This window comes from Oncorhynchus kisutch, unplaced genomic scaffold (genome assembly GCF_002021735.2).
Source record: "Oncorhynchus kisutch isolate 150728-3 unplaced genomic scaffold, Okis_V2 scaffold1699, whole genome shotgun sequence".
In the NCBI taxonomy this organism is placed as follows: Eukaryota; Metazoa; Chordata; class Actinopteri; order Salmoniformes; family Salmonidae; genus Oncorhynchus; species Oncorhynchus kisutch.
This window is the reverse complement of record NW_022263644.1, coordinates 1-26324: the sequence shown is the minus strand read 5'-3', so window position 1 is coordinate 26324 and position 26324 is coordinate 1. Positions and strand designations below refer to the sequence as shown.

Here is a 26324-nt window from a genome sequence, read left to right as displayed (position 1 = left end):
AGATCTATAGTTCTCAGATTGTAATATTTTTGTCATCTTGAAATCAAATACTTTATGGGTATGTTTTCAGAGAGAGAGTGTTCTTTATTCGTTTTTGTTGATATCCAGCTATAATGTCCCTTATTAGACAATTTTTCCACCTTTAGACAGTTTCTACCAGAGGGGGTATAGCTCAGTGGTAGAGCATTTGACTGCAGATCAAGAGGTCCCAGGTTCAAATCCTGATGCCCCCTTTAAATCAAGATTTTTCAAAGAGTTGTTTGAGGGTAGAGGACTTTTTTTCCCAATATGTTACTCAGGGAAAATTGTCCCTTATTAGACAATTTCTCACGTTCAAATCCTGGCACCCCCTTGAAATCAAGTACTTTCTAAATGTATCTTGAGAGAGGGAGTACTCCTTTTTTGGTTATGTTACTCAGTCTAAAATGTCCCTCATTCAATGTTTTTTTCTCTGTCAGACAGTTCCTAACAGAGGTTGAAGTGCAACAGACTTCAGATCTATAGTTCTCAGATTGTAATATTTTTGTCATCTTGAAATCAAATACTTTATGGGTATGTTTTCAGAGAGAGAGTGTTCTTTATTAGTTTTTGTTGATATCCAGCTATAATGTCCCTTATTAGACAATTTTTCCACCTTTAGACAGTTTCTAGCAGAGGGGGTATAGCTCAGTGGTAGAGCATTTCACTGCAGATCAAGAGGTCCCAGGTTCAAATCCTGATGCCCCCTTTAAATCAAGATTTTTCAAAGAGTTGTTTGAGGGTAGAGGACTTTTTTTTCCCAATATTTTACTCAGGGAAAATGGTCCCTTATTAGACAATTTCTCACGTTCAAATCCTGGCACCCCCTTGAAATCAAGTACTTTCTAAGTGTATCTTGAGAGAGGGAGTACTCCTTTTTTTGGTTATGTTACTCAGTCTAAAATGTCCCTCATTCAATGTTTTTTTCTCTGTCAGACAGTTCCTAACAGAGGTGGAAGTGCAATAGACTTCAGATCTATAGGTCTCAGATTGTAATATTTTTGTCATCTTGAAATCAAGTACTTTCTCAGTGTTTCTTGAGAGAGGGTGTGCTCTGCAAAAATGTCCCTCATTAGATGGTTATTCTCTGTCAGACAGTTCCTAACAGAGGTTGAAGTGCAACAGACTTCAGATCTATAGTTCTCAGATTGTAATATTTTTGTCATCTTGAAATCAAATACTTTATGGGTATGTTTTCAGAGAGAGAGTGTTCTTTATTCGTTTTTGTTGATATCCAGCTATAATGTCCCTTATTAGACAATTTTTCCACCTTTAGACAGTTTCTAGCAGAGGGGGTATAGCTCAGTGGTAGAGCATTTCACTGCAGATCAAGAGGTCCCAGGTTCAAATCCTGATGCCCCCTTTAAATCAAGATTTTTCAAAGAGTTGTTTGAGGGTAGAGGACTTTTTTTCCCAATATGTTACTCAGGGAAAATGGTCCCTTATTAGACAATTTCTCACGTTCAAATCCTGGCACCCCCTTGAAATCAAGTACTTTCTAAGTGTATCTTGAGAGAGGGAGTACTCCTTTTTTTGGTTATGTTACTCAGTCTAAAATGTCCCTCATTCAATGTTTTTTTCTCTGTCAGACAGTTCCTAACAGAGGTGGAAGTGCAATAGACTTCAGATCTATAGGTCTCAGATTGTAATATTTTTGTCATCTTGAAATCAAGTACTTTCTCAGTGTTTCTTGAGAGAGGGTGTGCTCTGCAAAAATGTCCCTCATTAGATGGTTATTCTCTGTCAGACAGTTCCTAACAGAGGTTGAAGTGCAACAGACTTCAGATCTATAGTTCTCAGATTGTAATATTTTTGTCATCTTGAAATCAAATACTTTATGGGTATGTTTTCAGAGAGAGAGTGTTCTTTATTCGTTTTTGTTGATATCCAGCTATAATGTCCCTTATTAGACAATTTTTCCACCTTTAGACAGTTTCTACCAGAGGGGGTATAGCTCAGTGGTAGAGCATTTGACTGCAGATCAAGAGGTCCCAGGTTCAAATCCTGATGCCCCCTTTAAATCAAGATTTTTCAAAGAGTTGTTTGAGGGTAGAGGACTTTTTTCCCCAATATGTTACTCAGGGAAAATTGTCCCTTATTAGACAAATTCTCACGTTCAAATCCTGGCACCCCCTTGAAATCAAGTACTTTCTAAGTGTATCTTGAGAGAGGGAGTACTCCTTTTTTGGTTATGTTACTCAGTCTAAAATGTCCCTCATTCAATGTTTTTTTCTCTGTCAGACAGTTCCTAACAGAGGTGGAAGTGCAATAGACTTCAGATCTATAGGTCTCAGATTGTAATATTTTTGTCATCTTGAAATCAAGTACTTTCTCAGTGTTTCTTGAGAGAGGGTGTGCTCTGCAAAAATGTCCCTCATTAGATGGTTATTCTCTGTCAGACAGTTCCTAACAGAGGTTGAAGTGCAACAGACTTCAGATCTATAGTTCTCAGATTGTAATATTTTTGTCATCTTGAAATCAAATACTTTATGGGTATGCTTTCAGAGAGAGAGTGTTCTCTATTAGTTTTTGTTGATATCCAGCTATAATGTCCCTTATTAGACAATTTTTCCACCTTTAGACAGTTTCTACCAGAGGGGGTATAGCTCAGTGGTAGAGCATTTGACTGCAGATGAAGAGGTCCCAGGTTCAAATCCTGATGCCCCCTTTAAATCAAGATTTTTCAAAGAGTTGTTTGATGGTAGAGGACTTTTTTTCCCAATATGTTACTCAGGGAAAATTGTCCCTTATTAGACCATTTCTCACGTTCAAATCCTGGCACCCCCTTGAAATCAAGTACTTTCTAAATGTATCTTGAGAGAGGGAGTACTCCTTTTTTGGTTATGTTACTCAGTCTAAAATGTCCCTCATTCAATGTTTTTTTCTCTGTCAGACAGTTCCTAACAGAGGTGGAAGTGCAATAGACTTCAGATCTATAGGTCTCAGATTGTAATATTTTTGTCATCTTGAAATCAAGTACTTTCTCAGTGTTTCTTGAGAGAGGGTGTGCTCTGCAAAAATGTCCCTCATTAGATGGTTATTCTCTGTCAGACAGTTCCTAACAGAGGTTGAAGTGCAACAGACTTCAGATCTATAGTTCTCAGATTGTAATATTTTTGTCATCTTGAAATCAAATACTTTATGGGTATGTTTTCAGAGAGAGAGTGTTCTTTATTCGTTTTTGTTGATATCCAGCTATAATGTCCCTTATTAGACAATTTTTCCACCTTTAGACAGTTTCTACCAGAGGGGGTATAGCTCAGTGGTAGAGCATTTGACTGCAGATCAAGAGGTCCCAGGTTCAAATCCTGATGCCCCCTTTAAATCAAGATTTTTCAAAGAGTTGTTTGAGGGTAGAGGACTTTTTTCCCCAATATGTTACTCAGGGAAAATTGTCCCTTATTAGACAAATTCTCACGTTCAAATCCTGGCACCCCCTTGAAATCAAGTACTTTCTAAGTGTATCTTGAGAGAGGGAGTACTCCTTTTTTTGGTTATGTTACTCAGTCTAAAATGTCCCTCATTCAATGTTTTTTCTCTGTCAGACAGTTCCTAACAGAGGTGGAAGTGCAATAGACTTCAGATCTATAGGTCTCAGATTGTAATATTTTTGTCATCTTGAAATCAAGTACTTTCTCAGTGTTTCTTGAGAGAGGGTGTGCTCTGCAAAAATGTCCCTCATTAGATGGTTATTCTCTGTCAGACAGTTCCTAACAGAGGTTGAAGTGCAACAGACTTCAGATCTATAGTTCTCAGATTGTAATATTTTTGTCATCTTGAAATCAAATACTTTATGGGTATGTTTTCAGAGAGAGAGTGTTCTTTATTAGTTTTTGTTGATATCCAGCTATAATGTCCCTTATTAGATAATTTTTCCACCTTTAGACAGTTTCTAGCAGAGGGGGTATAGCTCAGTGGTAGAGCATTTGACTGCAGATCAAGAGGTCCCAGGTTCAAATCCTGATGCCCGCTTTAAATCAAGATATTTCAAAGAGTTGTTTGAGGGTAGAGGACTTTTTTTCCCAATATGTTACTCAGGGAAAATTGTCCCTTATTAGACAATTTCTCACGTTCAAATCCTGGCACCCCCTTGAAATCAAGTACTTTCTAAGTGTATCTTGAGAGAGGGAGTACTCCTTTTTTGGTTATGTTACTCAGTCTAAAATGTCCCTCATTCAATGTTTTTTTCTCTGTCAGACAGTTCCTAACAGAGGTGGAAGTGCAATAGACTTCAGATCTATAGGTCTCAGATTGTAATATTCTTGTCATCTTGAAATCAAGTACTTTCTCAGTGTTTCTTGAGAGAGGGTGTGCACTGCAAAAATGTCCCTCATTAGATGGTTATTCTCTGTCAGACAGTTCCTAACAGAGGTTGAAGTGCAACAGACTTCAGATCTATAGTTCTCAGATTGTAATATTTTTGTCATCTTGAAATCAAATACTTTATGGGTATGTTTTCAGAGAGAGAGTGTTCTTTATTAGTTTTTGTTGATATCCAGCTATAATGTCCCATTTTAGACAATTTTTCCACCTTTAGACAGTTTCTAGCAGAGGGGGTATAGCTCAGTGTTAGAGCATTTGACTGCAGATCAAGAGGTCCCAGGTTCAAATCCTGATGCCCCCTTTAAATCAAGATTTTTCAAAGAGTTGTTTGAGGGTAGAGGACTTTTTTTCCCAATATGTTACTCAGGGAAAATTGTCCCTTTTAGACAATTTCTCACGTTCAAATCCTGGCACCCCCTTGAAATCAAGTACTTTCTAAATGTATCTTGAGAGAGGGAGTACTCCTTTTTTGGTTATGTTACTCAGTCTAAAATGTCCCTCATTCAATGTTTTTTTCTCTGTCAGACAGTTCCTAACAGAGGTGGAAGTGCAATAGACTTCAGATCTATAGGTGTCAGTTTGTAATATTTTTGTCATCTTGAAATCAAATACTTTATGGGTATGTTTTCAGAGAGAGAGTGTTCTTTATTCGTTTTTGTTGATATCCAGCTATAATGTCCCTTATTAGACAATTTTTCCACCTTTAGACAGTTTCTACCAGAGGGGGTATAGCTCAGTGGTAGAGCATTTGACTGCAGATCAAGAGGTCCCAGGTTCAAATCCTGATGCCCCCTTTAAATCAAGATTTTTCAAAGAGTTGTTTGAGGGTAGAGGACTTTTTTCCCCAATATGTTACTCAGGGAAAATTGTCCCTTATTAGACAAATTCTCACGTTCAAATCCTGGCACCCCCTTGAAATCAAGTACTTTCTAAGTGTATCTTGAGAGAGGGAGTACTCCTTTTTTTGGTTATGTTACTCAGTCTAAAATGTCCCTCATTCAATGTTTTTTTCTCTGTCAGACAGTTCCTAACAGAGGTGGAAGTGCAATAGACTTCAGATCTATAGGTCTCAGATTGTAATATTTTTGTCATCTTGAAATCAAGTACTTTCTCAGTGTTTCTTGAGAGAGGGTGTGCTCTGCAAAAATGTCCCTCATTAGATGGTTATTCTCTGTCAGACAGTTCCTAACAGAGGTTGAAGTGCAACAGACTTCAGATCTATAGTTCTCAGATTGTAATATTTTTGTCATCTTGAAATCAAATACTTTATGGGTATGTTTTCAGAGAGAGAGTGTTCTTTATTAGTTTTTGTTGATATCCAGCTATAATGTCCCTTATTAGATAATTTTTCCACCTTTAGACAGTTTCTAGCAGAGGGGGTATAGCTCAGTGGTAGAGCATTTGACTGCAGATCAAGAGGTCCCAGGTTCAAATCCTGATGCCCGCTTTAAATCAAGATATTTCAAAGAGTTGTTTGAGGGTAGAGGACTTTTTTTCCCAATATGTTACTCAGGGAAAATTGTCCCTTATTAGACAATTTCTCACGTTCAAATCCTGGCACCCCCTTGAAATCAAGTACTTTCTAAGTGTATCTTGAGAGAGGGAGTACTCCTTTTTTTGGTTATGTTACTCAGTCTAAAATGTCCCTCATTCAATGTTTTTTTCTCTGTCAGACAGTTCCTAACAGAGGTGGAAGTGCAATAGACTTCAGATCTATAGGTCTCAGATTGTAATATTCTTGTCATCTTGAAATCAAGTACTTTCTCAGTGTTTCTTGAGAGAGGGTGTGCACTGCAAAAATGTCCCTCATTAGATGGTTATTCTCTGTCAGACAGTTCCTAACAGAGGTTGAAGTGCAACAGACTTCAGATCTATAGTTCTCAGATTGTAATATTTTTGTCATCTTGAAATCAAATACTTTATGGGTATGTTTTCAGAGAGAGAGTGTTCTTTATTAGTTTTTGTTGATATCCAGCTATAATGTCCCATTTTAGACAATTTTTCCACCTTTAGACAGTTTCTAGCAGAGGGGGTATAGCTCAGTGTTAGAGCATTTGACTGCAGATCAAGAGGTCCCAGGTTCAAATCCTGATGCCCCCTTTAAATCAAGATTTTTCAAAGAGTTGTTTCAGGGTAGAGGACTTTTTTTCCCAATATGTTACTCAGGGAAAATTGTCCCTTTTAGACAATTTCTCACGTTCAAATCCTGGCACCCCCTTGAAATCAAGTACTTTCTAAATGTATCTTGAGAGAGGGAGTACTCCTTTTTTGGTTATGTTACTCAGTCTAAAATGTCCCTCATTCAATGTTTTTTTCTCTGTCAGACAGTTCCTAACAGAGGTGGAAGTGCAATAGACTTCAGATCTATAGGTGTCAGTTTGTAATATTTTTGTCATCTTGAAATCAAATACTTTATGGGTATGTTTTCAGAGAGAGAGTGCTCTTGATTAGTTTTTGTTTATATCCAGCTATAATGTCCCTTATTAGACAATCTTTCCACCTTTAGACAGTTTCTAGCAGAGGGGGTATAGCTCAGTGGTAGAGCATTTGACTGCAGATCAAGAGGTCCTAGGTTCATATCCTGATGCCCCCTTTAAATCAAGTTTTTTCAAAGAGTTGTTTGAGGGTAGAGGACTTTTTTTCCCAATATGTTACTCAGGGAAAATTGTCCCTTATTAGACAATTTCTCACGTTCAAATCCTGGCACCCCCTTGAAATCAAGTACTTTCTAAGTGTATCTTGAGAGAGGGAGTACTCCTTTTTTTGGTTATGTTACTCAGTCTAAAATGTCCCTCATTCAATGTTTTTTTCTCTGTCAGACAGTTCCTAACAGAGGTGGAAGTGCAATAGACTTCAGATCTATAGGTCTCAGATTGTAATATTCTTGTCATCTTGAAATCAAGTACTTTCTCAGTGTTTCTTGAGAGAGGGTGTGCTCTGCAAAAATGTCCCTCATTAGATGGTTATTCTCTGTCAGACAGTTCCTAACAGAGGTTGAAGTGCAACAGACTTCAGATCTATAGTTCTCAGATTGTAATATTTTTGTCATCTTGAAATCAAATACTTTATGGGTATGTTTTCAGAGAGAGAGTGTTCTTTATTAGTTTTTGTTGATATCCAGCTATAATGTCCCATTTTAGACAATTTTTCCACCTTTAGACAGTTTCTAGCAGAGGGGTTATAGCTCAGTGGTAGAGCATTTGACTGCAGATCAAGAGGTCCCAGGTTCAAATCCTGATGCCCCCTTTAAATCAAGAGTTTTCAAAGAGTTGTTTGAGGGTAGAGGACTTTTTTTCCCAATATGTTACTCAGGGAAAATTGTCCCTTTTAGACAATTTCTCACGTTCAAATCCTGGCACCCCCTTGAAATCAAGTACTTTCTAAATGTATCTTGAGAGAGGGAGTACTCCTTTTTTGGTTATGTTACTCAGTCTAAAATGTCCCTCATTCAATGTTTTTTTCTCTGTCAGACAGTTCCTAACAGAGGTGGAAGTGCAATAGACTTCAGATCTATAGGTGTCAGTTTGTAATATTTTTGTCATCTTGAAATCAAATACTTTATGGGTATGTTTTCAGAGAGAGAGTGCTCTTGATTAGTTTTTGTTTATATCCAGCTATAATGTCCCTTATTAGACAATCTTTCCACCTTTAGACAGTTTCTAGCAGAGGGGGTATAGCTCAGTGGTAGAGCATTTGACTGCAGATCAAGAGGTCCTAGGTTCATATCCTGATGCCCCCTTTAAATCAAGTTTTTTCAAAGAGTTGTTTGAGGGTAGAGGACTTTTTTCCCAATATGTTACTCAGGGAAAATTGTCCCTTATTAGACAATTTCTCACGTTCAAATCCTGGCACCCCCTTGAAATCAAGTACTTTCTAAGTGTATCTTGAGAGAGGGAGTACTCCTTTTTTTGGTTATGTTACTCAGTCTAAAATGTCCCTCATTCAATGTTTTTTTCTCTGTCAGACAGTTCCTAACAGAGGTGGAAGTGCAATAGACTTCAGATCTATAGGTCTCAGATTGTAATATTTTTGTCATCTTGAAATCAAGTACTTTCTCAGTGTTTCTTGAGAGAGGGTGTGCTCTGCAAAAATGTCCCTCATTAGATGGTTATTCTCTGTCAGACAGTTCCTAACAGAGGTTGAAGTGCAACAGACTTCAGATCTATAGTTCTCAGATTGTAATATTTTTGTCATCTTGAAATCAAATACTTTATGGGTATGTTTTCAGAGAGAGAGTGTTCTTTATTAGTTTTTGTTGATATCCAGCTATAATGTCCCTTATTAGATAATTTTTCCACCTTTAGACAGTTTCTAGCAGAGGGGGTATAGCTCAGTGGTAGAGCATTTGACTGCAGATCAAGAGGTCCCAGGTTCAAATCCTGATGCCCCCTTTAAATCAAGATTTTTCAAAGAGTTGTTTGAGGGTAGAGGACTTTTTTTCCCAATATGTTACTCAGGGAAAATTGTCCCTTATTAGACAATTTCTCACGTTCAAATCCTGGCACCCCCTTGAAATCAAGTACTTTCTAAGTGTATCTTGAGAGAGGGAGTACTCCTTTTTTTGGTTATGTTACTCAGTCTAAAATGTCCCTCATTCAATGTTTTTTTCTCTGTCAGACAGTTCCTAACAGAGGTGGAAGTGCAATAGACTTCAGATCTATAGGTCTCAGATTGTAATATTTTTGTCATCTTGAAATCAAGTACTTTCTCAGTGTTTCTTGAGAGAGGGTGTGCTCTGCAAAAATGTCCCTCATTAGATGGTTATTCTCTGTCAGACAGTTCCTAACAGAGGTTGAAGTGCAACAGACTTCAGATCTATAGTTCTCAGATTGTAATATTTTTGTCATCTTGAAATCAAATACTTTATGGGTATGTTTTCAGAGAGAGAGTGTTCTTTATTAGTTTTTGTTGATATCCAGCTATAATGTCCCTTATTAGATAATTTTTCCACCTTTAGACAGTTTCTAGCAGAGGGGGTATAGCTCAGTGGTAGAGCATTTGACTGCAGATCAAGAGGTCCCAGGTTCAAATCCTGATGCCCCCTTTAAATCAAGATTTTTCAAAGAGTTGTTTGAGGGTAGAGGAATTTTTTTCCCAATATGTTACTCAGGGAAAATTGTCCCTTATTAGACAATTTCTCACGTTCAAATCCTGGCACCCCCTTGAAATCAAGTACTTTCTAAGTGTATCTTGAGAGAGGGAGTACTCCTTTTTTTGGTTATGTTACTCAGTCTAAAATGTCCCTCATTCAATGTTTTTTTCTCTGTCAGACAGTTCCTAACAGAGGTGGAAGTGCAATAGACTTCAGATCTATAGGTCTCAGATTGTAATATTCTTGTCATCTTGAAATCAAGTACTTTCTCAGTGTTTCTTGAGAGAGGGTGTGCTCTGCAAAAATGTCCCTCATTAGATGGTTATTCTCTGTCAGACAGTTCCTAACAGAGGTTGAAGTGCAACAGACTTCAGATCTATAGTTCTCAGATTGTAATATTTTTGTCATCTTGAAATCAAATACTTTATGGGTATGTTTTCAGAGAGAGAGTGTTCTTTATTAGTTTTTGTTGATATCCAGCTATAATGTCCCATTTTAGACAATTTTTCCACCTTTAGACAGTTTCTAGCAGAGGGGGTATAGCTCAGTGGTAGAGCATTTGACTGCAGATCAAGAGGTCCCAGGTTCAAATCCTGATGCCCCCTTTAAATCAAGATTTTTCAAAGAGTTGTTTGAGGGTAGAGGACTTTTTTTCCCAATATGTTACTCAGGGAAAATTGTCCCTTTTAGACAATTTCTCACGTTCAAATCCTGGCACCCCCTTGAAATCAAGTACTTTCTAAATGTATCTTGAGAGAGGGAGTACTCCTTTTTTGGTTATGTTACTCAGTCTAAAATGTCCCTCATTCAATGTTTTTTTCTCTGTCAGACAGTTCCTAACAGAGGTGGAAGTGCAATAGACTTCAGATCTATAGGTCTCAGATTGTAATATTTTTGTCATCTTGAAATCAAGTACTTTCTCAGTGTTTCTTGAGAGAGGGTGTGCTCTGCAAAAATGTCCCTCATTAGATGGTTATTCTCTGTCAGACAGTTCCTAACAGAGGTTGAAGTGCAACAGACTTCAGATCTATAGTTCTCAGATTATAATATTTTTGTCATCTTGAAATCAAATACTTTATGGGTATGTTTTCAGAGAGAGAGTGTTCTTTATTAGTTTTTGTTGATATCCAGCTATAATGTCCCTTATTAGATAATTTTTCCACCTTTAGACAGTTTCTAGCAGAGGGGGTATAGCTCAGTGGTAGAGCATTTGACTGCAGATCAAGAGGTCCCAGGTTCAAATCCTGATGCCCCCTTTAAATCAAGATTTTTCAAAGAGTTGTTTGAGGGTAGAGGACTTTTTTTCCCAATATGTTACTCAGGGAAAATTGTCCCTTATTAGACAATTTCTCACGTTCAAATCCTGGCACCCCCTTGAAATCAAGTACTTTCTAAGTGTATCTTGAGAGAGGGAGTACTCCTTTTTTTGGTTATGTTACTCAGTCTAAAATGTCCCTCATTCAATGTTTTTTTCTCTGTCAGACAGTTCCTAACAGAGGTGGAAGTGCAATAGACTTCAGATCTATAGGTCTCAGATTGTAATATTCTTGTCATCTTGAAATCAAGTACTTTCTCAGTGTTTCTTGAGAGAGGGTGTGCTCTGCAAAAATGTCCCTCATTAGATGGTTATTCTCTGTCAGACAGTTCCTAACAGAGGTTGAAGTGCAACAGACTTCAGATCTATAGTTCTCAGATTGTAATATTTTTGTCATCTTGAAATCAAATACTTTATGGGTATGTTTTCAGAGAGAGAGTGTTCTTTATTAGTTTTTGTTGATATCCAGCTATAATGTCCCATTTTAGACAATTTTTCCACCTTTAGACAGTTTCTAGCAGAGGGGGTATAGCTCAGTGGTAGAGCATTTGACTGCAGATCAAGAGGTCCCAGGTTCAAATCCTGATGCCCCCTTTAAATCAAGATTTTTCAAAGAGTTGTTTGAGGGTAGAGGACTTTTTTTCCCAATATGTTACTCAGGGAAAATTGTCCCTTTTAGACAATTTCTCACGTTCAAATCCTGGCACCCCCTTGAAATCAAGTACTTTCTAAATGTATCTTGAGAGAGGGAGTACTCCTTTTTTGGTTATGTTACTCAGTCTAAAATGTCCCTCATTCAATGTTTTTTTCTCTGTCAGACAGTTCCTAACAGAGGTGGAAGTGCAATAGACTTCAGATCTATAGGTGTCAGTTTGTAATATTTTTGTCATCTTGAAATCAAATACTTTATGGGTATGTTTTCAGAGAGAGAGTGCTCTTGATTAGTTTTTGTTTATATCCAGCTATAATGTCCCTTATTAGACAATCTTTCCACCTTTAGACAGTTTCTAGCAGAGGGGGTATAGCTCAGTGGTAGAGCATTTGACTGCAGATCAAGAGGTCCTAGGTTCATATCCTGATGCCCCCTTTAAATCACGTTTTTTCAAAGAGTTGTTTGAGGGTAGAGGACTTTTTTTCCCAATATGTTACTCAGGGAAAATTGTCCCTTATTAGACAATTTCTCACGTTCAAATCCTGGCACCCCCTTGAAATCAAGTACTTTCTAAGTGTATCTTGAGAGAGGGAGTACTCCTTTTTTTGGTTATGTTACTCAGTCTAAAATGTCCCTCATTCAATGTTTTTTTCTCTGTCAGACAGTTCCTAACAGAGGTGGAAGTGCAATAGACTTCAGATCTATAGGTCTCAGATTGTAATATTCTTGTCATCTTGAAATCAAGTACTTTCTCAGTGTTTCTTGAGAGAGGGTGTGCTCTGCAAAAATGTCCCTCATTAGATGGTTATTCTCTGTCAGACAGTTCCTAACAGAGGTTGAAGTGCAACAGACTTCAGATCTATAGTTCTCAGATTGTAATATTTTTGTCATCTTGAAATCAAATACTTTATGGGTATGTTTTCAGAGAGAGAGTGTTCTTTATTAGTTTTTGTTGATATCCAGCTATAATGTCCCATTTTAGACAATTTTTCCACCTTTAGACAGTTTCTAGCAGAGGGGGTATAGCTCAGTGGTAGAGCATTTGAATGCAGATCAAGAGGTCCCAGGTTCAAATCCTGATGCCCCCTTTAAATCAAGAGTTTTCAAAGAGTTGTTTGAGGGTAGAGGACTTTTTTTCCCAATATGTTACTCAGGGAAAATTGTCCCTTTTAGACAATTTCTCACGTTCAAATCCTGGCACCCCCTTGAAATCAAGTACTTTCTAAATGTATCTTGAGAGAGGGAGTACTCCTTTTTTGGTTATGTTACTCAGTCTAAAATGTCCCTCATTCAATGTTTTTTTCTCTGTCAGACAGTTCCTAACAGAGGTGGAAGTGCAATAGACTTCAGATCTATAGGTGTCAGTTTGTAATATTTTTGTCATCTTGAAATCAAATACTTTATGGGTATGTTTTCAGAGAGAGAGTGCTCTTGATTAGTTTTTGTTTATATCCAGCTATAATGTCCCTTATTAGACAATCTTTCCACCTTTAGACAGTTTCTAGCAGAGGGGGTATAGCTCAGTGGTAGAGCATTTGACTGCAGATCAAGAGGTCCTAGGTTCATATCCTGATGCCCCCTTTAAATCAAGTTTTTCAAAGAGTTGTTTGAGGGTAGAGGACTTTTTTCCCAATATGTTACTCAGGGAAAATTGTCCCTTATTAGACAATTTCTCACGTTCAAATCCTGGCACCCCCTTGAAATCAAGTACTTTCTAAATGTATCTTGAGAGAGGGAGTACTCCTTTTTTGGTTATGTTACTCAGTCTAAAATGTCCCTCATTCAATGTTTTTTTCTCTGTCAGACAGTTCCTAACAGAGGTGGAAGTGCAATAGACTTCAGATCTATAGGTCTCAGATTGTAATATTTTTGTCATCTTGAAATCAAGTACTTTCTCAGTGTTTCTTGAGAGAGGGTGTGCTCTGCAAAAATGTCCCTCATTAGATGGTTATTCTCTGTCAGACAGTTCCTAACAGAGGTTGAAGTGCAACAGACTTCAGATCTATAGTTCTCAGATTATAATATTTTTGTCATCTTGAAATCAAATACTTTATGGGTATGTTTTCAGAGAGAGAGTGTTCTTTATTAGTTTTTGTTGATATCCAGCTATAATGTCCCTTATTAGATAATTTTTCCACCTTTAGACAGTTTCTAGCAGAGGGGGTATAGCTCAGTGGTAGAGCATTTGACTGCAGATCAAGAGGTCCCAGGTTCAAATCCTGATGCCCCCTTTAAATCAAGATTTTTCAAAGAGTTGTTTGAGGGTAGAGGACTTTTTTTCCCAATATGTTACTCAGGGAAAATTGTCCCTTATTAGACAATTTCTCACGTTCAAATCCTGGCACCCCCTTGAAATCAAGTACTTTCTAAGTGTATCTTGAGAGAGGGAGTACTCCTTTTTTGGTTATGTTACTCAGTCTAAAATGTCCCTCATTCAATGTTTTTTTCTCTGTCAGACAGTTCCTAACAGAGGTGGAAGTGCAATAGACTTCAGATCTATAGGTCTCAGATTGTAATATTCTTGTCATCTTGAAATCAAGTACTTTCTCAGTGTTTCTTGAGAGAGGGTGTGCTCTGCAAAAATGTCCCTCATTAGATGGTTATTCTCTGTCAGACAGTTCCTAACAGAGGTTGAAGTGCAACAGACTTCAGATCTATAGTTCTCAGATTGTAATATTTTTGTCATCTTGAAATCAAATACTTTATGGGTATGTTTTCAGAGAGAGAGTGTTCTTTATTAGTTTTTGTTGATATCCAGCTATAATGTCCCATTTTAGACAATTTTTCCACCTTTAGACAGTTTCTAGCAGAGGGGGTATAGCTCAGTGGTAGAGCATTTGACTGCAGATCAAGAGGTCCCAGGTTCAAATCCTGATGCCCCCTTTAAATCAAGATTTTTCAAAGAGTTGTTTGAGGGTAGAGGACTTTTTTTCCCAATATGTTACTCAGGGAAAATTGTCCCTTTTAGACAATTTCTCACGTTCAAATCCTGGCACCCCCTTGAAATCAAGTACTTTCTAAATGTATCTTGAGAGAGGGAGTACTCCTTTTTTGGTTATGTTACTCAGTCTAAAATGTCCCTCATTCAATGTTTTTTTCTCTGTCAGACAGTTCCTAACAGAGGTGGAAGTGCAATAGACTTCAGATCTATAGGTGTCAGTTTGTAATATTTTTGTCATCTTGAAATCAAATACTTTATGGGTATGTTTTCAGAGAGAGAGTGCTCTTGATTAGTTTTTGTTTATATCCAGCTATAATGTCCCTTATTAGACAATCTTTCCACCTTTAGACAGTTTCTAGCAGAGGGGGTATAGCTCAGTGGTAGAGCATTTGACTGCAGATCAAGAGGTCCTAGGTTCATATCCTGATGCCCCCTTTAAATCACGTTTTTTCAAAGAGTTGTTTGAGGGTAGAGGACTTTTTTTCCCAATATGTTACTCAGGGAAAATTGTCCCTTATTAGACAATTTCTCACGTTCAAATCCTGGCACCCCCTTGAAATCAAGTACTTTCTAAGTGTATCTTGAGAGAGGGAGTACTCCTTTTTTTGGTTATGTTACTCAGTCTAAAATGTCCCTCATTCAATGTTTTTTTCTCTGTCAGACAGTTCCTAACAGAGGTGGAAGTGCAATAGACTTCAGATCTATAGGTCTCAGATTGTAATATTCTTGTCATCTTGAAATCAAGTACTTTCTCAGTGTTTCTTGAGAGAGGGTGTGCTCTGCAAAAATGTCCCTCATTAGATGGTTATTCTCTGTCAGACAGTTCCTAACAGAGGTTGAAGTGCAACAGACTTCAGATCTATAGTTCTCAGATTGTAATATTTTTGTCATCTTGAAATCAAATACTTTATGGGTATGTTTTCAGAGAGAGAGTGTTCTTTATTAGTTTTTGTTGATATCCAGCTATAATGTCCCATTTTAGACAATTTTTCCACCTTTAGACAGTTTCTAGCAGAGGGGGTATAGCTCAGTGGTAGAGCATTTGAATGCAGATCAAGAGGTCCCAGGTTCAAATCCTGATGCCCCCTTTAAATCAAGAGTTTTCAAAGAGTTGTTTGAGGGTAGAGGACTTTTTTTCCCAATATGTTACTCAGGGAAAATTGTCCCTTTTAGACAATTTCTCACGTTCAAATCCTGGCACCCCCTTGAAATCAAGTACTTTCTAAATGTATCTTGAGAGAGGGAGTACTCCTTTTTTGGTTATGTTACTCAGTCTAAAATGTCCCTCATTCAATGTTTTTTTCTCTGTCAGACAGTTCCTAACAGAGGTGGAAGTGCAATAGACTTCAGATCTATAGGTGTCAGTTTGTAATATTTTTGTCATCTTGAAATCAAATACTTTATGGGTATGTTTTCAGAGAGAGAGTGCTCTTGATTAGTTTTTGTTTATATCCAGCTATAATGTCCCTTATTAGACAATCTTTCCACCTTTAGACAGTTTTCTAGCAGAGGGGGTATAGCTCAGTGGTAGAGCATTTGACTGCAGATCAAGAGGTCCTAGGTTCATATCCTGATGCCCCCTTTAAATCAAGTTTTTTCAAAGAGTTGTTTGAGGGTAGAGGACTTTTTTCCCAATATGTTACTCAGGGAAAATTGTCCCTTATTAGACAATTTCTCACGTTCAAATCCTGGCACCCCCTTGAAATCAAGTACTTTCTAAATGTATCTTGAGAGAGGGAGCACTCCTTTTTTGGTTATGTTACTCAGTCTAAAATGTCCCTCATTCAATGTTTTTTTTCTCTGTCAGACAGTTCCTAACAGAGGTGGAAGTGCAATAGACTTCAGATCTATAGGTCTCAGTTTGTAATATTTTTGTCATCTTGAAATCAAATACTTTATGGGTATGTTTTCAGAGAGAGAGTGTTCTTGATGAGCTTCTGTTGATATCCAGCTGTAATGTCCCTTATTAGACAATTTTTCCGCCTTTAGACAGTTTCTAGCAGAGGGGGTATAGCTCAGTGGTAGAGCATTTGACTGCAGATCATGAGGTCCCAGGTTCAAATCCTGATGCCCCTTTAAATCAAGTTTTTTCAAAGAGTTGTTTGAGGGTAGAGGACTTTTTTTCCCCAATATGTTACTCAGGAAAATTGTCCTTATTAGACAATTTCTCACGTTCAAATCCTGGCACCCCCTTGAAATCAAGTACTTTCTAAGTGTATCTTGAGAGAGGGAGTACTCCTTTTTTTGGTTATGTTACTCAGTCTAAAAATGTCCCTCATTCAATGTTTTTTTTCTCTGTCAGACAGTTCCTAACAGAGGTGGAAGTGCAATAGACTTCAGATCTATAGGTCTCAGATTGTAATAATTTTGTCATCTTGAAATCAAGTACTTTCTCAGTGTTTCTTGAGAGAGGGTGTGCTCTGCAAAAATGTCCCTCATTAGATGGTTATTCTCTGTCAGACAGTTCCTAACAGAGGTTGAAGTGCAACAGACTTCAGATCTATAGTTCTCAGATTGTAATATTTTTGTCATCTTGAAATCAAATACTTTATGGGTATGTTTTCAGAGAGAGAGTGTTCTTTATTAGTTTTTGTTGATATCCAGCTATAATGTCCCATTTTAGACAATTTTTCCACCTTTAGACAGTTTTTTGCAGAGGGGGTATAGCTCAGTGGTAGAGCATTTGACTGCAGATCAAGAGGTCCCAGGTTCAAATCCTGATGCCCCCTTTAAATCAAAATTTTCAAAGAGTTGTTTGAGGGTAGAGGACTTTTTCCCCCAATATGTTACTCAAGGAAAATTGTCCCTTATTAGACAATTTCTCACGTTCAAATCCTGGCACCCCCTTGAAATCAAGTACTTTCTAAATGTATCTTGAGAGAGGGAGTACTCCTTTTTTGGTTATGTTACTCAGTCTAAAATGTCCCTCATTCAATGTTTTTTTCTCTGTCAGACAGTTTCCTAACAGAGGTGGAAGTGCAATAGACTTCAGATCTATAGGTGTCAGTTTGTAATATTTTGTCATCTTGAAATCAAATACTTTATGGGTATGTTTTCAGAGAGAGAGTGCTCTTGATTAGTTTTTGTTTATATCCAGCTATAATGTCCCTTATTAGACAATCTTTCCACCTTTAGACAGTTTCTAGCAGAGGGGGTATAGCTCAGTGGTAGAGCATTTGATTGCAGATCAAGAGGTCCTAGGTTCATATCCTGATGCCCCCTTTAAATCAAGTTTTTTCAAAGAGTTGTTTGAGGTAGAGGACTTTTTTTCCCAATATGTTACTCAGGGAAAATTGTCCCTTATTAGACAATTTCTCACGTTCAAATCCTGGCACCCCCTTGAAATCAAGTACTTTCTAAATGTATCTTGAGAGAGGGAGCACTCCTTTTTTGGTTATGTTACTCAGTCCTAAAATGTCCCTCATTCAATGTTTTTTTCTCTGTCAGACAGTTCCTAACAGAGGTGGAAGTGCAATAGACTTCAGATCTATAGGTCTCAGTTTGTAATATTTTTGTCATCTTGAAATCAAATACTTTATGGGTATGTTTTCAGAGAGAGAGTGTTCTTGATGAGCTTCTGTTGATATCCAGCTGTAATGTCCCTTATTAGACAATTTTTTCCCGCCTTTAGACAGTTTCTAGCAGAGGGGGTATAGCTCAGTGGTAGAGCATTTGACTGCAGATCATGAGGTCCCAGGTTCAAATCCTGATGCCCCCTTTAAATCAAGTTTTTTCAAAGAGTTGTTTGAGGGTAGAGGACTTTTTTTCCCCAATATGTTACTCAGGGAAATTGTCCCTTATTAGACAATTTCTCACGTTCAAATCCTGGCACCCCCTTGAAATCAAGTACTTTCTAAGTGTATCTTGAGAGAGGGAGTACTCCTTTTTTTGGTTATGTTACTCAGTCTAAAATGTCCCTCATTCAATGTTTTTTTCTCTGTCAGACAGTTCCTAACAGAGGTGGAAGTGCAATAGACTTCAGATCTATAGGTCTCAGATTGTAATATTTTGTCATCTTGAAATCAAGTACTTTCTCAGTGTTTTCTTGAGAGAGGGTGTGCTCTGCAAAATGTCCCTCATTAGATGGGTTATTCTCTGTCAGACAGTTCCTAACAGAGGTTGAAGTGCAACAGACTTCAGATCTATAGTTCTCAGATTGTAATATTTTTGTCATCTTGAAATCAAATACTTTATGGGTATGTTTTCAGAGAGAGAGTGTTCTTTATTAGTTTTTGTTGATATCCAGCTATAATGTCCCATTTTAGACAATTTTTCCACCTTTAGACAGTTTCTAGCAGAGGGGGTATAGCTCAGTGGTAGAGCATTTGACTGCAGATCAAGAGGTCCCAGGTTCAAATCCTGATGCCCCCTTTAAATCAAGTTTTTCAAAGAGTTGTTTGAGGGTAGAGGACTTTTTTTCCCCAATATGTTACTCAGGGAAAATTGTCCCTTATTAGACAATTTCTCACGTCAAATCCTGGCACCCCCTTGAAATCAAGTACTTTCTAAGTGTATCTTGAGAGAGGGAGTACTCCTTTTTTTGGTTATGTTACTCAGTCTAAAATGTCCCTCATTCAATGTTTTTTTCTCTGTCAGACAGTTCCTAACAGAGGTGGAAGTGCAATAGACTTCAGATCTATAGGTCTCAGATTGTAATATTTTTGTCATCTTGAAATCAAGTACTTTCTCAGTGTTTCTTGAGAGAGGGTGTGCTCTGCAAAATGTCCCTCATTAGATGGTTATTCTCTGTCAGACAGTTCCTAACAGAGGTTGAAGTGCAACAGACTTCAGATCTATAGTTCTCAGATTGTAATATTTTTGTCATCTTGAAATCAAATACTTTATGGGTATGTTTTCAGAGAGAGAGTGTTCTTTATTAGTTTTTGTTGATATCCAGCTATAATGTCCCTTATTAGACAATTTTTCCACCTTTAGACAGTTTCTAGCAGAGGGGTATAGCTCAGTGGTAGAGCATTTGACTGCAGATCAAGAGGTCCCAGGTTCAAATCCTGATGCCCCCTTTAAATCAAGATTTTTCAAAGAGTTGTTTGAGGGTAGAGGACTTTTTTTCCCAATATGTTACTCAGGGAAAATTGTCCCTTATTAGACAATTTCTCACGTTCAAATCCTGGCACCCCCTTGAAATCAAGTACTTTCTAAATGTATCTTGAGAGAGGGAGTACTCCTTTTTTGGTTATGTTACTCAGTCTAAAATGTCCCTCATTCAATGTTTTTTCTCTGTCAGACAGTTCCTAACAGAGGTGGAAGTGCAATAGACTTCAGATCTATAGGTCTCAGTTTGTAATATTTTTGTCATCTTGAAATCAAATACTTTATGGGTATGTTTTCAGAGAGAGAGTGTTCTTGATTAGTTTTTGTTGATATCCAGCTATAATGTCCCTTATTAGACAATTTTTCCACCTTTAGACAGTTTCTAGCAGAGGGGGTATAGCTCAGTGGTAGAGCATTTGACTGCAGATCAAGAGGTCCCAGGTTCAAATCCTGATGCCCCCTTTAAATCAAGATTTTTCAAAGAGTTGTTTGAGGGTAGAGGACTTTTTTTCCCAATATGTTACTCAGGGAAAATTGTCCCTTATTAGACAATTTCTCACGTTCAAATCCTGGCACCCCCTTGAAATCAAGTACTTTCTAAATGTATCTTGAGAGAGGGAGTACTCCTTTTTTGGTTATGTTACTCAGTCTAAAATGTCCCTCATTCAATGTTTTTTTCTCTGTCAGACAGTTCCTAACAGAGGTGGAAGTGCAATAGACTTCAGATCTATAGGTCTCAGTTTGTAATATTTTTGTCATCTTGAAATCAAATACTTTATGGGTATGTTTTCAGAGAGAGAGTGTTCTTGATGAGCTTCTGTTGATATCCAGCTGTAATGTCCCTTATTAGACAATTTTTCCACCTTTAGACAGTTTCTAGCAGAGGGGGTATAGCTCAGTGGTAGAGCATTTGACTGCAGATCAAGAGGTCCCAGGTTAAAATCCTGATGCCCCCTTTAAATCAAGATTTTTCAAAGAGTTGTTTGAGGGTAGACGACTTTTTTTCCCAATATGTTACTCAGGAAAATTGTCCCTTATTAGACAATTTCTCACGTTCAAATCCTGGCACCCCCTTGAAATCAAGTACTTTCTAAGTGTATCTTGAGAGAGGGAGTACTCCTTTTTTGGTTATGTTACTCAGTCTAAAATGTCCCTCATTCAATGTTTTTTTCTCTGTCAGACAGTTCCTAACAGAGGTGGAAGTGCAATAGACTTCAGATCTATAGGTCTCAGATTGTAATATTTTTGTCATCTTGAAATCAAGTACTTTCTCAGTGTTTCTAAAATGAGAGGGTGTGCTCTGCAAAAATGTCCCTCATTAGATGGTTATTCTCTGTCAGACAGTTCCTAACAGAGGTTGAAGTGCAACAGACTTCAGATCTATAGTTCTCAGATTGTAATATTTTTGTCATCTTGAAATCAAATACTTTATGGGTATGTTTTCAGAGAGAGAGTGTTCTTTATTAGTTTTTGTTGATATCCAGCTATAATGTCCCTTATTAGACAATTTTTCCACCTTTAGACAGTTTCTAGCAGAGGGGGTATAGCTCAGTGGTAGAGCATTTGACTGCAGATCAAGAGGTCCCAGGTTCAAATCCTGATGCCCCCTTTAAATCAAGATTTTTCAAAGAGTTGTTTGAGGGTAGAGGACTTTTTTCCCAATATGTTACTCAGGGAAAATTGTCCCTTATTAGACAATTTCTCACGTTCAAATCCTGGCACCCCCTTGAAATCAAGTACTTTCTAAGTGTATCTTGAGAGAGGGAGTACTCCTTTTTTGGTTATGTTACTCAGTCTAAAATGTCCCTCATTCAATGTTTTTTTCTCTGTCAGACAGTTCCTAACAGAGGTGGAAGTGCAATAGACTTCAGATCTATAGGTCTCAGATTGTAATATTTTTGTCATCTTGAAATCAAGTACTTTCTCAGTGTTTCTTGAGAGAGGGTGTGCTCTGCAAAAATGTCCCTCATTAGATGGTTATTCTCTGTCAGACAGTTCCTAACAGAGGTTGAAGTGCAACAGACTTCAGATCTATAGTTCTCAGATTGTAATATTTTGTCATCTTGAAATCAAATACTTTATGGGTATGTTTTCAGAGAGAGAGTGTTCTTTATTAGTTTTTGTTGATATCCAGCTATAATGTCCCTTTTAGACAATTTTTCCACCTTTAGACAGTTTCTAGCAGAGGGGTATAGCTCAGTGGTAGAGCATTTGACTGCAGATCAAGAGGTCCCAGGTTCAAATCCTGATGCCCCCTTTAAATCAAGATTTTTCAAAGAGTTGTTTGAGGGTAGAGGACTTTTTTTCCCAATATGTTACTCAGGGAAATTGTCCCTTATTAGACAATTTCTCACGTTCAAATCCTGGCACCCCTTGAAATCAAGTACTTTCTAAATGTATCTTGAGAGAGGGAGTACTCCTTTTTGGTTATGTTACTCAGTCTAAAATGTCCCTCATTCAATGTTTTTTTCTCTGTCAGACAGTTCCTAACAGAGGTGGAAGTGCAATAGACTTCAGATCTATAGGTCTCAGTTTGTAATATTTTTGTCATCTTGAAATCAAATACTTTATGGGTATGTTTTCAGAGAGAGAGTGTTCTTGATTAGTTTTTGTTGATATCCAGCTATAATGTCCCTTATTAGACAATTTTTCCACCTTTAGACAGTTTCTAGCAGAGGGGGTATAGCTCAGTGGTAGAGCATTTGACTGCAGATCAAGAGGTCCCAGGTTCAAATCCTGATGCCCCCTTTAAATCAAGATTTTTCAAAGAGTTGTTTGAGGGTAGAGGACTTTTTTTCCCAATATGTTACTCAGGGAAAATTGTCCCTTATTAGACAATTTCTCACGTTCAAATCCTGGCACCCCCTTGAAATCAAGTACTTTCTAATGTATCTTGAGAGAGGGAGTACTCCTTTTTTTGGTTATGTTACTCAGTCTAAAATGTCCCTCATTCAATTTTTTTTCTCTGTCAGACAGTTCCTAACAGAGGTGGAAGTGCAATAGACTTCAGATCTATAGGTCTCAGATTGTAATATTTTTGTCATCTTGAAATCAAGTACTTTCTCAGTGTTTCTTGAGAGAGGGTGTGCTCTGCAAAAATGTCCCTCATTAGATGGTTATTCTCTGTCAGACAGTTCCTAACAGAGGTTGAAGTGCAACAGACTTCAGATCTATAGTTCTCAGATTGTAATATTTTTGTCATCTTGAAATCAAATACTTTATGGGTATGTTTTCAGAGAGAGAGTGTTCTTTATTAGTTTTTGTTGATATCCAGCTATAATGTCCCTTATTAGACAATTTTTCCACCTTTAGACAGTTTCTAGCAGAGGGGGTATAGCTCAGTGGTAGAGCATTTGACTGCAGATCAAGAGGTCCCAGGTTCAAATCCTGATGCCCCCTTTAAATCAAGATTTTTCAAAGAGTTGTTTGAGGGTAGAGGACTTTTTTTCCCAATATGTTACTCAGGGAAAATGTCCCTTATTAGACAATTTCTCACGTTCAAATCCTGGCACCCCCTTGAAATCAAGTACTTTCTAAATGTATCTTGAGAGAGGGAGTACTCCTTTTTTGGTTATGTTACTCAGTCTAAAATGTCCCTCATTCAATGTTTTTTTCTCTGTCAGACAGTTCCTAACAGAGGTGGAAGTGCAATAGACTTCAGATCTATAGGTCTCAGTTTGTAATATTTTTGTCATCTTGAAATCAAATACTTTATGGGTATGTTTTCAGAGAGAGAGTGTTCTTATTAGTTTTTGTTGATATCCAGCTATAATGTCCCTTATTAGACAATTTTTCCACCTTTAGACAGTTTCTAGCAGAGGGGTATAGCTCAGTGGTAGAGCATTTGACTGCAGATCAAGAGGTCCCAGGTTCAAATCCTGATGCCCCCTTTAAATCAAGATTTTTCAAAGAGTTGTTTGAGGGTAGAGGACTTTTTTCCCAATATGTTACTCAGGGAAAATTGTCCCTTATTAGACAATTTCTCACGTTCAAATCCTGGCACCCCCTTGAAATCAAGTACTTTCTAAATGTATCTTGAGAGAGGGAGTACTCCTTTTTTGGTTATGTTACTCAGTCTAAAATGTCCCTCATTCAATGTTTTTTTCTCTGTCAGACAGTTCCTAACAGAGGTGGAAGTGCAATAGACTTCAGATCTATAGGTCTCAGATTGTAATATTTTTGTCATCTTGAAATCAAATACTTTATGGGTATGTTTTCAGAGAGAGAGTGTTCTTGATTAGCTTCTGTTGATATCCAGCTATAATGTCCCTTATTAGACAATTTTTCCACCTTTAGACAGTTTCTAGCAGAGGGGGATAGCTCAGTGGTAGAGCATTTGACTGCAGATCAAGAGGTCCCAGGTTCAAATCCTGATGCCCCCTTTAAATCAAGTTTTTTCAAAGAGTTGTTTGAGGGTAGAGGACTTTTTTCCCAATATGTTACTCAGGGAAAATTGTCCCTTATTAGACAATTTCTCACGTTCAAATCCTGGCACCCCCTTGAAATCAAGTACTTTCTAAGTGTATCTTGAGAGAGGGAGTACTCCTTTTTTTGGTTATGTTACTCAGTCTAAAATGTCCCTCATTCAATGTTTTTTCTCTGTCAGACAGTTCCTAACAGAGGTGGAAGTGCAATAGACTTCAGATCTATAGGTCTCAGATTGTAATATTTTGTCATCTTGAAATCAAGTACTTTCTCAGTGTTTCTTGAGAGAGGGTGTGCTCTGCAAAATGTCCCTCATTAGATGTTATTCTCTGTCAGACAGTTCCTAACAGAGGTGAAGTGCAATAGACTTCAGATCTATAGGTCTCAGATTGTAATATTTTTGTCATCTGAAATCAAGTACTTTCTCAGTGTTTCTTGAGAGAGGTGTGCTCTGCAAAAATGTCCCTCATTAGATGGTTATTCTCTGTCAGACAGTTCCTAACAGAGGTTGAAGTGCAACAGACTTCAGATCTATAGTTCTCAGATTGTAAATTTTTGTCATCTTGAAATCAAATACTTTATGGGTATGTTTTCAGAGAGAGAGTGTTCTTTATTAGTTTTTGTTGATATCCAGCTATAATGTCCCTTATTAGACAATTTTTCCACCTTTAGACAGTTTCTAGCAGAGGGGTATAGCTCAGTGGTAGAGCATTTGACTGCAGATCAAGAGGTCCCAGGTTCAAATCCTGATGCCCCTTTAAATCAAGATTTTTCAAAGAGTTGTTTGAGGGTAGAGGACTTTTTCCCAATATGTTACTCAAGGAAAATTGTCCCTTATTAGACAATTTCTCACGTTCAAATCCTGGCACCCCCTTGAAATCAAGTACTTTCTAATGTATCTTGAGAGAGGGAGTACTCCTTTTTTGGTTATGTTACTCAGTCTAAAATGTCCCTCATTCAATGTTTTTTTCTCTGTCAGACAGTTCCTAACAGAGGTGGAAGTGCAATAGACTTCAGATCTATAGGTCTCAGATTGTAATTTTTTGTCATCTTGAAATCAAGTACTTTCTCAGTTTTCTTGAGAGAGGGTGTGCTCTGCAAAAATGTCCCTCATTAGATGTTATCTCTGTCAGACAGTTCCTAACAGAGGTGGAAGTGCAATAGACTTCAGATCTATAGGTCTCAGATTGTAATATTTTTGTCATCTTGAAATCAAGTACTTTTCAGTGTTTCTTGAGAGAGGGTTGCTCTGCAAAAATGTCCCTCATTAGATGGTTATTCTCTGTCAGACAGTTCCTAACAGAGGTTGAAGTGCAACAGACTTCAGATCTATAGTTCTCAGATTGTAATATTTTGTCATCTTGAAATCAAATACTTTATGGGTATGTTTTCAGAGAGAGAGTGTTCTTTTTAGTTTTTGTTGATATCCAGCTATAATGTCCCTTTTAGACAATTTTTCCACCTTTAGACAGTTTCTAGCAGAGGGGGTATAGCTCAGTGGTAGAGCATTTGACTGCAGATCAAGAGGTCCCAGGTTCAAATCCTGATGCCCCCTTTAAATCAAGATTTTTCAAAGAGTTGTTTGAGGTAGAGGACTTTTTTTCCCAATATGTTACTCAGGGAAAATTGTCCCTTATTAGACAATTTCTCACGTTCAAATCCTGGCACCCCTTGAAATCAAGTACTTTCTAAATGTATCTTGAGAGAGGGAGTACTCCTTTTTTGGTTATGTTACTCAGTCTAAAATGTCCCTCATTCAATGTTTTTTTTCTCTGTCAGACAGTTCCTAACAGAGGTGGAAGTGCAATAGACTTCAGATCTATAGGTCTCAGTTTGTAATATTTTTGTCATCTTGAAATCAAATACTTTAGGGTATGTTTTCAGAGAGAGAGTTCTTGATTAGTTTTTGTTGATATCCAGCTATAATGTCCCTTATTAGACAATTTTTCCACCTTTAGACAGTTTCTAGCAGAGGGGGTATAGCTCAGTGGTAGAGCATTTGACTGCAGATCAAGAGGTCCCAGGTTCAAATCCTGATGCCCCCTTTAAATCAATTTTTTCAAAGAGTTGTTTGAGGGTAGAGGACTTTTTTCCCCAATATGTTACTCAGGGAAAATTGTCCCTTATTAGACAATTCTCACGTTCAAATCCTGGCACCCCCTTGAAATCAAGTACTTTCTAATGTATCTTGAGAGAGGGAGTACTCCTTTTTGGTTATGTTACTCAGTCTAAAATGTCCCTCATTCAATGTTTTTTTCTCTGTCAGACAGTTCCTAACAGAGGTGGAAGTGCAATAGACTTCAGATCTATAGGTCTCAGATTGTAATATTTTTGTCATCTTGAAATCAAGTACTCTCAGTGTTTCTTGAGAGAGGGTGTGCTCTGCAAAAATGTCCCTCATTAGATGGTTATTCTCTGTCAGACAGTTCCTAACAGAGGTTGAAGTGCAACAGACTTCAGATCTATAGTTCTCAGATTGTAATATTTTTGTCATCTTGAAATCAAG

General features: G+C 37.6%; 19 non-coding genes across 19 annotated transcripts; all 19 read left to right on the top strand.

Annotated features, from left to right (window-relative positions):
• Nucleotides 1-161: 161 nt before the first annotated feature.
• Nucleotides 162-233, top strand: trnac-gca (transfer RNA cysteine (anticodon GCA)). Its single transcript has one exon. It is a non-coding gene; the product is annotated as a tRNA-Cys (tRNA).
• Nucleotides 234-1962: 1729 nt separating this feature from the next.
• Nucleotides 1963-2034, top strand: trnac-gca (transfer RNA cysteine (anticodon GCA)). Its single transcript has one exon. It is a non-coding gene; the product is annotated as a tRNA-Cys (tRNA).
• A 1232-nt stretch (nucleotides 2035-3266) lies between these two features.
• trnac-gca (transfer RNA cysteine (anticodon GCA)) lies at nucleotides 3267-3338 on the top strand. Its single transcript has one exon. It is a non-coding gene; the product is annotated as a tRNA-Cys (tRNA).
• A 1725-nt stretch (nucleotides 3339-5063) lies between these two features.
• On the top strand, nucleotides 5064-5135 carry trnac-gca (transfer RNA cysteine (anticodon GCA)). The gene has a single exon. It is a non-coding gene; the product is annotated as a tRNA-Cys (tRNA).
• A 3525-nt stretch (nucleotides 5136-8660) lies between these two features.
• Nucleotides 8661-8732, top strand: trnac-gca (transfer RNA cysteine (anticodon GCA)). Its single transcript has one exon. It is a non-coding gene; the product is annotated as a tRNA-Cys (tRNA).
• A 581-nt stretch (nucleotides 8733-9313) lies between these two features.
• On the top strand, nucleotides 9314-9385 carry trnac-gca (transfer RNA cysteine (anticodon GCA)). The gene has a single exon. It is a non-coding gene; the product is annotated as a tRNA-Cys (tRNA).
• Nucleotides 9386-9966: 581 nt separating this feature from the next.
• On the top strand, nucleotides 9967-10038 carry trnac-gca (transfer RNA cysteine (anticodon GCA)). Its single transcript has one exon. It is a non-coding gene; the product is annotated as a tRNA-Cys (tRNA).
• A 579-nt stretch (nucleotides 10039-10617) lies between these two features.
• On the top strand, nucleotides 10618-10689 carry trnac-gca (transfer RNA cysteine (anticodon GCA)). The gene has a single exon. It is a non-coding gene; the product is annotated as a tRNA-Cys (tRNA).
• Nucleotides 10690-11270: 581 nt separating this feature from the next.
• Nucleotides 11271-11342, top strand: trnac-gca (transfer RNA cysteine (anticodon GCA)). Its single transcript has one exon. It is a non-coding gene; the product is annotated as a tRNA-Cys (tRNA).
• Nucleotides 11343-13559: 2217 nt separating this feature from the next.
• On the top strand, nucleotides 13560-13631 carry trnac-gca (transfer RNA cysteine (anticodon GCA)). The gene has a single exon. It is a non-coding gene; the product is annotated as a tRNA-Cys (tRNA).
• Nucleotides 13632-14211: 580 nt separating this feature from the next.
• Nucleotides 14212-14283, top strand: trnac-gca (transfer RNA cysteine (anticodon GCA)). Its single transcript has one exon. It is a non-coding gene; the product is annotated as a tRNA-Cys (tRNA).
• Nucleotides 14284-16998: 2715 nt separating this feature from the next.
• trnac-gca (transfer RNA cysteine (anticodon GCA)) lies at nucleotides 16999-17070 on the top strand. The gene has a single exon. It is a non-coding gene; the product is annotated as a tRNA-Cys (tRNA).
• Nucleotides 17071-18640: 1570 nt separating this feature from the next.
• trnac-gca (transfer RNA cysteine (anticodon GCA)) lies at nucleotides 18641-18712 on the top strand. Its single transcript has one exon. It is a non-coding gene; the product is annotated as a tRNA-Cys (tRNA).
• A 1071-nt stretch (nucleotides 18713-19783) lies between these two features.
• On the top strand, nucleotides 19784-19855 carry trnac-gca (transfer RNA cysteine (anticodon GCA)). The gene has a single exon. It is a non-coding gene; the product is annotated as a tRNA-Cys (tRNA).
• Nucleotides 19856-20930: 1075 nt separating this feature from the next.
• Nucleotides 20931-21002, top strand: trnac-gca (transfer RNA cysteine (anticodon GCA)). Its single transcript has one exon. It is a non-coding gene; the product is annotated as a tRNA-Cys (tRNA).
• A 1067-nt stretch (nucleotides 21003-22069) lies between these two features.
• trnac-gca (transfer RNA cysteine (anticodon GCA)) lies at nucleotides 22070-22141 on the top strand. Its single transcript has one exon. It is a non-coding gene; the product is annotated as a tRNA-Cys (tRNA).
• Nucleotides 22142-22720: 579 nt separating this feature from the next.
• trnac-gca (transfer RNA cysteine (anticodon GCA)) lies at nucleotides 22721-22792 on the top strand. The gene has a single exon. It is a non-coding gene; the product is annotated as a tRNA-Cys (tRNA).
• A 2509-nt stretch (nucleotides 22793-25301) lies between these two features.
• Nucleotides 25302-25373, top strand: trnac-gca (transfer RNA cysteine (anticodon GCA)). Its single transcript has one exon. It is a non-coding gene; the product is annotated as a tRNA-Cys (tRNA).
• A 418-nt stretch (nucleotides 25374-25791) lies between these two features.
• Nucleotides 25792-25863, top strand: trnac-gca (transfer RNA cysteine (anticodon GCA)). Its single transcript has one exon. It is a non-coding gene; the product is annotated as a tRNA-Cys (tRNA).
• Nucleotides 25864-26324: the final 461 nt, after the last annotated feature.